This window comes from Odocoileus virginianus, chromosome 6 (genome assembly GCF_023699985.2).
Source record: "Odocoileus virginianus isolate 20LAN1187 ecotype Illinois chromosome 6, Ovbor_1.2, whole genome shotgun sequence".
NCBI classification, from domain to species: domain Eukaryota; kingdom Metazoa; phylum Chordata; class Mammalia; order Artiodactyla; family Cervidae; genus Odocoileus; species Odocoileus virginianus.
In genome coordinates, this window is record NC_069679.1 from 52,121,438 (window position 1) to 52,131,426 (window position 9,989).

Consider the following 9,989-nt stretch of genomic DNA (forward strand, 5'->3'; position numbering starts at 1 on the left):
CAAATGTCTATCTGTTTAGTCCAGATATCACAAATGTAGTGGGTATCCTTGATATTATTATAAATTAATTACTTGCATTTTCAATAATCATTTTTTGTCACTAAATCTAGATGAGATCCAAATTCATAAATTTGCAAATTGCTGTTCTCAGCCATGAACAATAACCTTCATTCAGGATTTGGCAGTGTGAAATACATACACAAATGTAATAGTTTGATAGTTCTAGAGAATGGATTTTCTATTATCTTCATAATCATGAATATGAACTTAAAACTTGGTCTGTAGCCATCCTGAATTACAGGAAGGAAGTGAGAAGGTCAAAATCATGGCAAAGGGAACTGTAGCAAGAACTGAAATGAGCCCACCATCCTATTATACTTATCTAAGTTAACTGATATTTGGAGAGTATTATACAAATATTTCAAGTAATAATAATGAAATAATAGCTAATTCTGGAACATTTTTTATACCACTGCACTTTGCTGAGCACTTTATTGGCCTTATCTCACTTAATCTTCACAATAACTTCATTAGTTAGACACATATTCTCTCCACTTAGGAAACTGAAACTTAGAAAGGTTAAGTAACTATCTCACAGTTTCATTGCCAATAATTTATGATGTACTGAACCCAGACCTATATTACTAATCACTATGCCATATTGTATGGTGTATGTGCATGTATAACCTCGTTCCAGGGCAAATCCCCAACGATTGAAAAGGGGTCAAGGTGGGAGGATATCTTCCAGTTTTTTTTTCCTTTGTTAAATGTGTGCAAGATTGACACAAATCTCTGTCCATGCAGTAAGATAGAAAAGGATAAAAGTGTTTATTTATAACCCTTGGACACTTTGCTGGAGCCTCTCTGAATAATACTAAACAACCTCTATCTTCACAGTTTGCATTTTCCTCAGATAGACTAGAGTTCCTGCAAATCAGATGAGATACAAGGTTGGTTTTGGGGCTTCTCAGGTGGTGCTAGTGGTAAAGGACCCACCTGCAGGAGAAGTAAGAGACACTGGTTCTATCCCTGGGTTGGGAAGATCCCCTGGAGGAGGAAATGGCAACCCACTCCAGTGTTTTTGCCTGGAGAATCCCATGGACAGAGGAGCCTGGTGGGCTATAGTCCATAGGGTCGCAAAGAGTCAGTCATGACTGAAGCGACTGAGCATGCACCCATGCAAATTTGATTTTAAAACTTGTGGTACTGTGAATATGTCTTGAACTCTCTCACTTTACTGTTTTGACAAATACTTCCCCTTTGCCTGAAAATGCCTTTTCATCTTTTTTGACCTTTTATTCAGACTTATTCCTCAAATCCCATCCCAGATGTCACTGCCTTCAAGGATACTTATTTGAATCATCCTCTATCCCATACTAGTTTAGATGAGCCACTATCACTACGGTGGGCATCCTTAACCTGATGTGTTTTGCTCTATTACAAAGCTTATCATACTTTTCTGAAATATAATAGTAAGAAGGTCTGTGTGTATGTGTTGGACTCTGTGTGTGTGTGTGTGTGTGTGTGTGTGTGTGTGCGCGCGCGCACGCTCCATTGCTCGGTCATATCCAATGCTCTGCAACCCCATGGACTGTGGCCCACCAGGCTCCTCTGTCCATGGAATTTTCCAGGCAAGAATACTGGAATGGGTTGCCATTTCCTACTCCAGGAGATCTTCCCGATCCAGGTGTTCATTTGTCACCTGCATCTAAGTTCTCTTTCAATGTTTAGGAACTGCTTCATCTTATAAGACTTGGTGGAAGTGACAGTTCATTTCTCTGTCATGCAGTAGACCAGCTGTACCTACAGTGTCTTTGGAAGATTTGGATATGCCTAGATCAAGTCTCTTTCAACAGAGAATGTTAGGGGACTTTTGCAGGCTTTGGAGAATGAAGCCACAAATATTTGGGAAAGTTACTAGACTGTATAGTCAGCTTTTTTTTTTTTTTTTAAGTAACTAAATATTTGACCCGTGGATTAAGTTATGACCATATGATCTGAGCAATTCATTATAAACTAAGTTTTATCTAATACATGAAAGCGTTAGTAGCTCAGTCATATCCAACTCTTTGTAATCCCATTGTCTGTCCATGGAATTCTCCAGGCGAGAATACTGGAGTTGATTGCCATTCCCTTCTCCAGGGAATTTTTCCAACCCAGAGATTGAACCCGGCCCTCTTGCATTGCAGGCAGATCCATCTGAGCTACCAGGGAAGCCCATTATTAGACAGGCCTTTAATCACTCTATCTTCAGATGGAAGTGGTACATAAAAGTTCTGGCTTAAGCAAGTCTTGAAAGCACAACTATTTTACATGAACATGAAACTTTCACTCCAGTGCAGCTAATCTTGCAACATAGCCAAACTTCTTTCAACCCCTACCTATAAGTCAGTTCCTAGACTAGTTGGCTGAAAAAGGAAATATTTGAGCCTCATTTACAGATGGCCTCACAGCTTAGGTTCTCCAGAAATAGATAACTAGATGGAGTTTGAAATTAGAACAAAGGAGGAAAAGCAGGATTGAGTAGAGGAAGAAGCCAAATGGTGATGGAGGACCAATGAAACTTGGTCAGCCCCATGGGGAATTCTGTAGCATTGTTTTATGTTAGGCCAAAATGGCCAGGCCTTTTTATGTCTGTATCAATTAATTACTGGGTATGTGCTGCCCTGAGAAAGTTATGCCCTCAGCAAAGGTGACTTTGGCAACTGATGCAAACCCTCAAGGAGTCAACAGGTACAGCCTGTCTTGTGATGTATGAGGCAACTAGTTTTTCCTTCAGATATTAAAATATCCTTCCTGGTAAGACTGAACTATAAATTGTGTATCTGATTATTCACTTTTCTTTGAAGGAAATAGGATCTGAGTAAAGACTTCATCCTAGAATAGCACAACTGGAAGACTGGCGTCAAGGAGATTTGATAAAACATGGATGGGTCTTTTTGGATGGGCTCAAAATGGAAGAACTTTGGTTTTAATGCAAATGTTCATCAAAAGGCCTCCTTGGTGGGGAAGGCTTTCAACAATCAGGATAACTCTCTTTGTGAATGTTGGCCAGTCTCTCTTCACAGTCCAACTTCTGCTCAACAGGCTGAAAAGATGAAGGCATGAAGGATAAAGGATGAATGATATGTCAGGCAGAAGCTCAACATTATGGACCACACCTTCCCAAAGTTGACCTATTTACTTCCACTGAGGAATGAGCAATATGTTAGCTGCAGAAACCAATGTTAGGTGACCAACTCTTCCCTGCCCCAGTTTGGGATAATATCTCAGAGGAGTCAGTCACTCAACTGAAGTCCAAATTTTGGATCTTTGCCACCATGGAAAGAATGCCAGTTGGATATTGCTTGGTTTGGTTTTGGTTGGTTTTACTTTCCCTGTTTACAATGCTCATATCAGTATCACAAGCTGAAGAATCATAGAATATTAAACATTATAGTGCACAATAAACATACTCATAACAAAGGAATACTCAGCTTATAGAAAAGAGGAAAAGGCAATGGACTTAGGACTGCATTCCAGTTGGACATATAAAATGATGGCATGGCCTATTAAAGACTCGGGCAGCAACAAATTCTTTCTACTATAACTCAATATACAATGTTATTATTTCTTCCATCACCAGAATATATTGGTTTTGGAACCAAAGGTTAAAAGTGGGAGAGCCTCCTGTATTAACCCTAAGGATCTAATGATCCACTTGAAAGATTTTGCTTTTCTTGCCCTATATCTTTGGTTTAGATTTGTACATCCCTAATGAAGGAACGTTTCCATCAGCACGTGGGGCTTTTACCAATAGGTATGCTGCTGCAAAATAGAGAAGGGGGAAGAATGGACAGGACGTATACAATTCTGCATAATCCTCTTTCCAACGGCAACATTTAGTCAGATCTGTATAGGAGTACCACAAAGAACTCAGATCCTTCAGTGATAACAGCGTGGTCAGAAAACCCTAACCAAAAGAGGTGGTAGCCAATAGCAAATGCCATGCAAAATTATTAATAAAAAAAGGGAAATCACAACAGATGATTGCCTCTGAACCAGCTTCAGAGATGACAGCTATGGCTGTTAACCATATTTCTTTTTTTGTGCTGTATGTAATTATAAATTCAAATTTACTTTCTTCTTTCCTCTTCATCTCCCCCACTATCTTCTATAATGTGCTGGTTAATGATGAACTTTCCAGTCTTGTCCATACATTACAGCTAGATTTGTGACAGAACTAAGGGAGAATGGGGCAGCACACAGAGATCTTGGCTTATTGTTGGCATGAAAAATGGTGAATTTTATTCTTCTTGGGAAGAAACTAAGAGCGTGATGACTGTATGAGATTTTTGTATCATGTTAATGAAAGCACTTTTTAAATTTTAAGTGTTTCTTTATCTTTCTGGCTCACTTCACTCTGTATAATGGGCTCCAGTTTCATCCATCTCATTAGAACTGATTCAAATGAATTCTTTATGACAAAACTCACTACAATATTGTAAAGTAATTAGCCTCCAACTAATAAAAATAAATGGGAAAAAATAATAATAAAAAAATTTTTTTAAAATTTTTAAGTGTTTCTACTATAATAGATCTACATGTTCCTAGAAACTTCATGTCCTGAAAAATCTTTTACAAATAATTAGAGGGCTTATCAGGGGGAAAAAAAAAAAAAAACTAGTTTGGGGCAAACACTCAAAGCCTATACAATTTTGTAACCAGGGCAGTAACAGGTACAACAATTATTCTAGCTTAGTATTTTTAAGATGTTATGATTCCTAATAAATACAACATAATACCTTGGATTTTATTTTTTAAGTGGATTGTATATTAAAAAGGGCTGAGGCTGCTGATTTACGGAAACAAGGGCCAATGCACAAAGATTGAGCAGAATTACACAATGAGTGCTTGTTGAACCGAGCACATGCCCAAAATAAGCAAGAGGGAGAGCATGAATGGGCGCCACATACAGCGCTGCGCTCCTCCACGGCTCGTAGCGTCAGCTGTGTAAGCAGTCACTGGTTATCAGTGGATGACATGAAACATTTGTACTCTGAGAAAAATCATACACGAACCAAAGCAACTTCTGTGTCATGTTGACTTCATTCTCTTATCAGTAAACCCCGTAAGCTCATTTCTTTATAAACACCCTAGACCAGGCTGTGTAAATAAGGAAAGAAGTGTACAAATTGATTTTGGGTAACTAAAATCAGGGACGGTAATGGACATCTGTCACTGTGGTTGTCCTGTATGCTAATACCATTCTTTTTGTTTTTTTTTATTAAGGCAAAAGTCACATAATGTAAAACATACTATTTTAACCATAGTTAAGTATACAGTTCAGTGGCACTAATTACATTCACATGGTTGTGTAACTCTCACAATTATCCATTTCTCAAAATTTTCACTTTCCTAAACTGAAACTCGGTTCCCGTTAAACACTACATTCCCATTTCCCCTCCCCACCCCTCCCTCCAGTCCCTGGCATCTACCAGTGTACTTTCTGACTCCACGAATTTGACTATTCTAGGTACCTCATTTAAATGGAGTCAAACAATATTTGTCTCCACCTACTGTATAGCCAATACCATTCTTAAATTTGGAAAATTCCACTACAAAAGCTGAACATGTCAGATGCTCATTTTCCTGACTTGTCTTTGACTTAGGCCCAGACATACAAATCAGGCTCACCATTTAACAGACCAATAATGCACAAGGCCAATGATGCAAAGAAAGAGGTGGAGACTGGGAGGAACTCTTTCAGGTGATGCTGACAGTAATTACAGCAATGCCAGGTCAGGCAGCAGGGGCAGAAGTGAAAGGGACGGCTTCTAGGGCCGGGCCCCAGATGTGTCTGCAGGACAAGCTGCAGGCTCTAGTGTTTGTGCCTGCAGCACAGATGCCCTTGCTGCTTCTACAGTGGTGTCATTTCGGACATTGTTTCTGGCTTGTATTGACTTGAATCGGATTCTCTTTCTGGGTGGTTCTTTGAACTACTTCAATGAAATTATTTTCCTTCAAATCTCCTATAGCTTGCAAACTGAGAGCCCTGACTATCACAGTCGAGTAGACTGTGAACAACTTGAAAGGAAGTGACCACTGAATCCAGAGTGCATAACTTTGGGGCTTGAAAGCAGGAAGTGCTAAAAAAATGTTTGTTGTGTTAATAAATGATGAGATGATGTGATTGTAGAAATAGATTTGCCCTAAAAGCAATGAGATCCAAATAATTAAAATAACTAATATATTACAACTAGACTAGAATAAAGATATGTATATGATCTTAATTATAAGTATTACCATAAACACTTTTCCTAATATTTCTACATAATAGTAATCCCTTGCACAAATGACAGGGATTACTGACATTTTATCTTAGATAATCATTTCATGTTAGATTTATACCAAGAAAACTTGTTATCTGTTTGGTTTATTGGTTTTTGTTTTGTTTTTCCTGTCTGATGCTAAGATGTTTGTCATAGTTACCCTCACTATGCTCTCAGCTCCCCAGAATTCCCTGATGCCAACCTTTGGAATTTTTACTAATAATTCAGATTATAACCCCCATCAACTAAAGAACAGTGATTCACTCTGAATTGTACAATGTTCTGTACACTTAACTGGAATCTAAAATCCTTAATCCTCGCCCTTATATCTGATGTTTTCATAAAGGTAAAACAATTTTTAAAAATAAGGGAATTCATAATAATAACAGAAGAAGGATGTAAAGAAATTATTATAGGTTATTGAGAGTTGATATTTACATGCAAGATTTCCTTGTCTTTTAAGTGTAATTATTGATGAAGCAAATTTAATCCAAAATATCTAATGGCTCAAGCAGCCCTTCTTCAGTATTCCAACCATAAGAGTTTGGACAAGCTTTACCAAGCCAGTCTTTCATATCCCTAGACCAGAAAAGGTCAAGGTAAGAAGACGAAGTTAGAAAGAACTATGAGTGGGATCTGGCTGTAAGGATCCTGTTGATCTACTCTTTTGAACTAGCCAGCTGGCCGGTACCCAGCTGACCCTTAATTCGCTCTTTAGGGGCTTCCCTGGTAGCTCAGACAGTAAAGCGTCTGCCTACAATGCAGAAGACCCGGGTTCGATCCCTGGGTCAGGAAGATCCCCTGGAGAAGGAAATGGCAACCTACTCCAGTATTCTTGCCTGGAAAATCCCATGGACCGAGGAGCCTGGTAGGCTACAGTCCATTGGGTTGCAAAGAGTCAGACATGACTGAGTGACTTCACTTCACTTCACAAAAAGGAAGTTGTTACTGTTTTATTCTTGGCAGCAGATAAAAGGGAAGATCATATACATTAGAAACATACTTTCTCCAAGATTTTTCCTTTTCCCTCAGAAACAGTGAAATGATACAAAGGAGGAGATACATCTGTAACTACAATGTATTCATTTTGAATTTGGATTCTAAAAATTCAATGGGCATCACTTTGTTCCTAACAACCCAGGCTGAAAGGTGCCTGAGTTAAGCAATTTCCCAGGCCTCCTTCTACATGTAAATTTCTTAGATTGCTACCCACCTATGAAAAATAGAGAAATGAAAAAAGGAAAAGGCCTACTGTCTGTTCACATGGCTGACAGTCAATTTTCTACTATACTCTTTATTTTAAAGTAGTCGCATTGAGCCAGTTTCCAGTGCATTAACTTGGGAGACTTATTACATTTGAACAGGTTCCATGCTGGCAAACTGCATTTTGGAGTCACCAAGGACCCCTTGATGCTTTACCATCAGCAGACTAAATTAGTCTCCATTCCTATGGTTTTTCACTTGGATTGACAGATGCATTACCTCATATTCTTGAACTACAAGAGTTGCTGTAGACTCTTAGAAATAGCATAGAATTCATATTAGGAGTAAATTGGGCTCTGGGGTGCACCTAAGCAGATATTCATACAATAAGGATCTTCCCTGGACTTTGATAGGTTCCTCACATATAAAAGAATCTCAAGGGGGTAAATTGACTTGAAATTCTTCCTAGAGATCCAAGATTACTTGGGGAAAAAAAATGTTTTCATTCTGTGTGTCAAGAAGTCACCTAAGCACCAAGGAACCCTTAGAAGAAGCACAGGTTCACTGTCCAAGTGGCAAACAAATTAACTCACGAGAACTGGTCTGACTGGAGGAGGTTCTACCAGAACATGTCATTGCTTCATCCAGTGTCCCTAGAATCCCCATTGTTCTGTGCATCCAAACCCCAGCTTCTGGGTGCTTTGTGTTTAATGGTTTCCACCTGCAACTGTCTTCAAGGATTGGCCTTGGGACACTGGACCAGCTTTGCCTTCTGGTGCAGGAAATCTGAAGGGCCTAGTAGTTTGCACTGCCCACACCTCCTTCCTGGGAAAACCCAACAAACCAGTGATTTTTTGGTGTGGTTCGATCAAAGTTCATCTCCCTTGTATGGGGGCAGCACAAACTTGAGGTAAAATGTACACTCCAGAGCTCCATGTAGGATTGAGCTGGGCCTTGAACCCTTGTCTGACTTATCCTCTTCCCTGTCCTTCTTCCCCACTCTCTTGCCAGTTTTTCCCAAGTATAAGTTCAGTTCAGTTCAGTCGCTCAGTCGTGTCCAAATATTCACGACCCCATGAATTGCAGCACACCAGGCCTCCCTGTCTATCACTAATTCCCAGAGCTTACTCAAACTCCTGTCTGTTAAAGGTGATGCCATCCAGCCATCTCATCCTCTGTTCTCCCCTTCTCCTCCTGCCCCCAATCCCTCCCAGCATCAAGGTCTTTTCCAATGGGCCAACTCTTCGCATGAGGTGGCCAAAGTATTGGAGTTTCAGCTTCAGCATCAGTCCCTCCAATGAACACCCAGGACTGATCTCCTTTAGGATGGACTGGTTGGATCTCCTTGCAGTCCAAGGGACTCTCAAGAGTCTTCTCCAACACCACAGTTCAAAAGCATCAATTCTTCAGCCCACAGTTTCCTTCACAGCCCAACTCTCACATCCACACATGACCACTGCAAAAACAATAGCCTTAACTAGACGGACCTTTGTAGGCAAAGTAATGTCTCTGCTTTTTAATATGCTATCTAGGTTGGTCAAAACTTTCCTTCCAAGGAGGAAGTGTATTTTAATTTCATGGCTGCAATCACCATCTGCACTGATTTTAGAGCCCCCAAAAATAAAGCCAGACACTGTTTCCACTGTTTCCCCATCTATTTGCCATGAAGTGATGGGACCAGATGCCATGATCTTAGTTTTCTGAATGTTAAGCTTTAAGCCAAATGTTTCAATCTCCTCTTTCAGTTTCGTCAAGAGGCTTTTTAGTTCTTCTTCATTTTCTGTCATTAGGGTGGTGTCATCTGCATATCTGAGGTTATTGATATTTCTCCTGGTAATCTTGATTCCAGCTTGTGCTTCTTCCAGCCCAGCGTTTCTCATGATGTACTCTGCATATAAATTAAATAAGCAGGGTGACCATATACAGCCTTGATGTACTCCTTTTCCTATTTGGAACCAGTCTGTTGCTCCATGTCCAGTTCTAACTGTTGCTTCCTGACCTGCATATGGGTTTCTCAAGAGGCAGGTCTGGTGGTCTGGTATCCCCATCTCTTTCAGAATTTTCCACAGTTTATTGTGATCCACACAGTCAAAGGCTTTGGCATAGTCAATAAAGTAGAAATAGATGTTTTTCTGGAACTCTCTTGCTTTTTCGATGATCCAGCGGATATTGGAAATTTGATCTCCTTGCCTTTTCTAAAACCAGCTTGAACATCTCAACATTCATGGTTCACATATTGCTGAATCCTGGCTTGGAGAATTTTGAGCATTACTTTACTAGCGTGTGAGATGAATGCGATTGTGCTGTAGTTTGAGCATTCTACGGCATTGCCTTTCTTTGGGATTGGAATGAAAACTGACCTTTTCCAGTCCTGTGGCCACTGCTGAGCTTTCAAAATTTGCTGTCATATTGAGTGCAGCACTTTCACAGCATCATCTTTCAGGATTTGAAATAGCTCAACTGGGATTCCGTCAC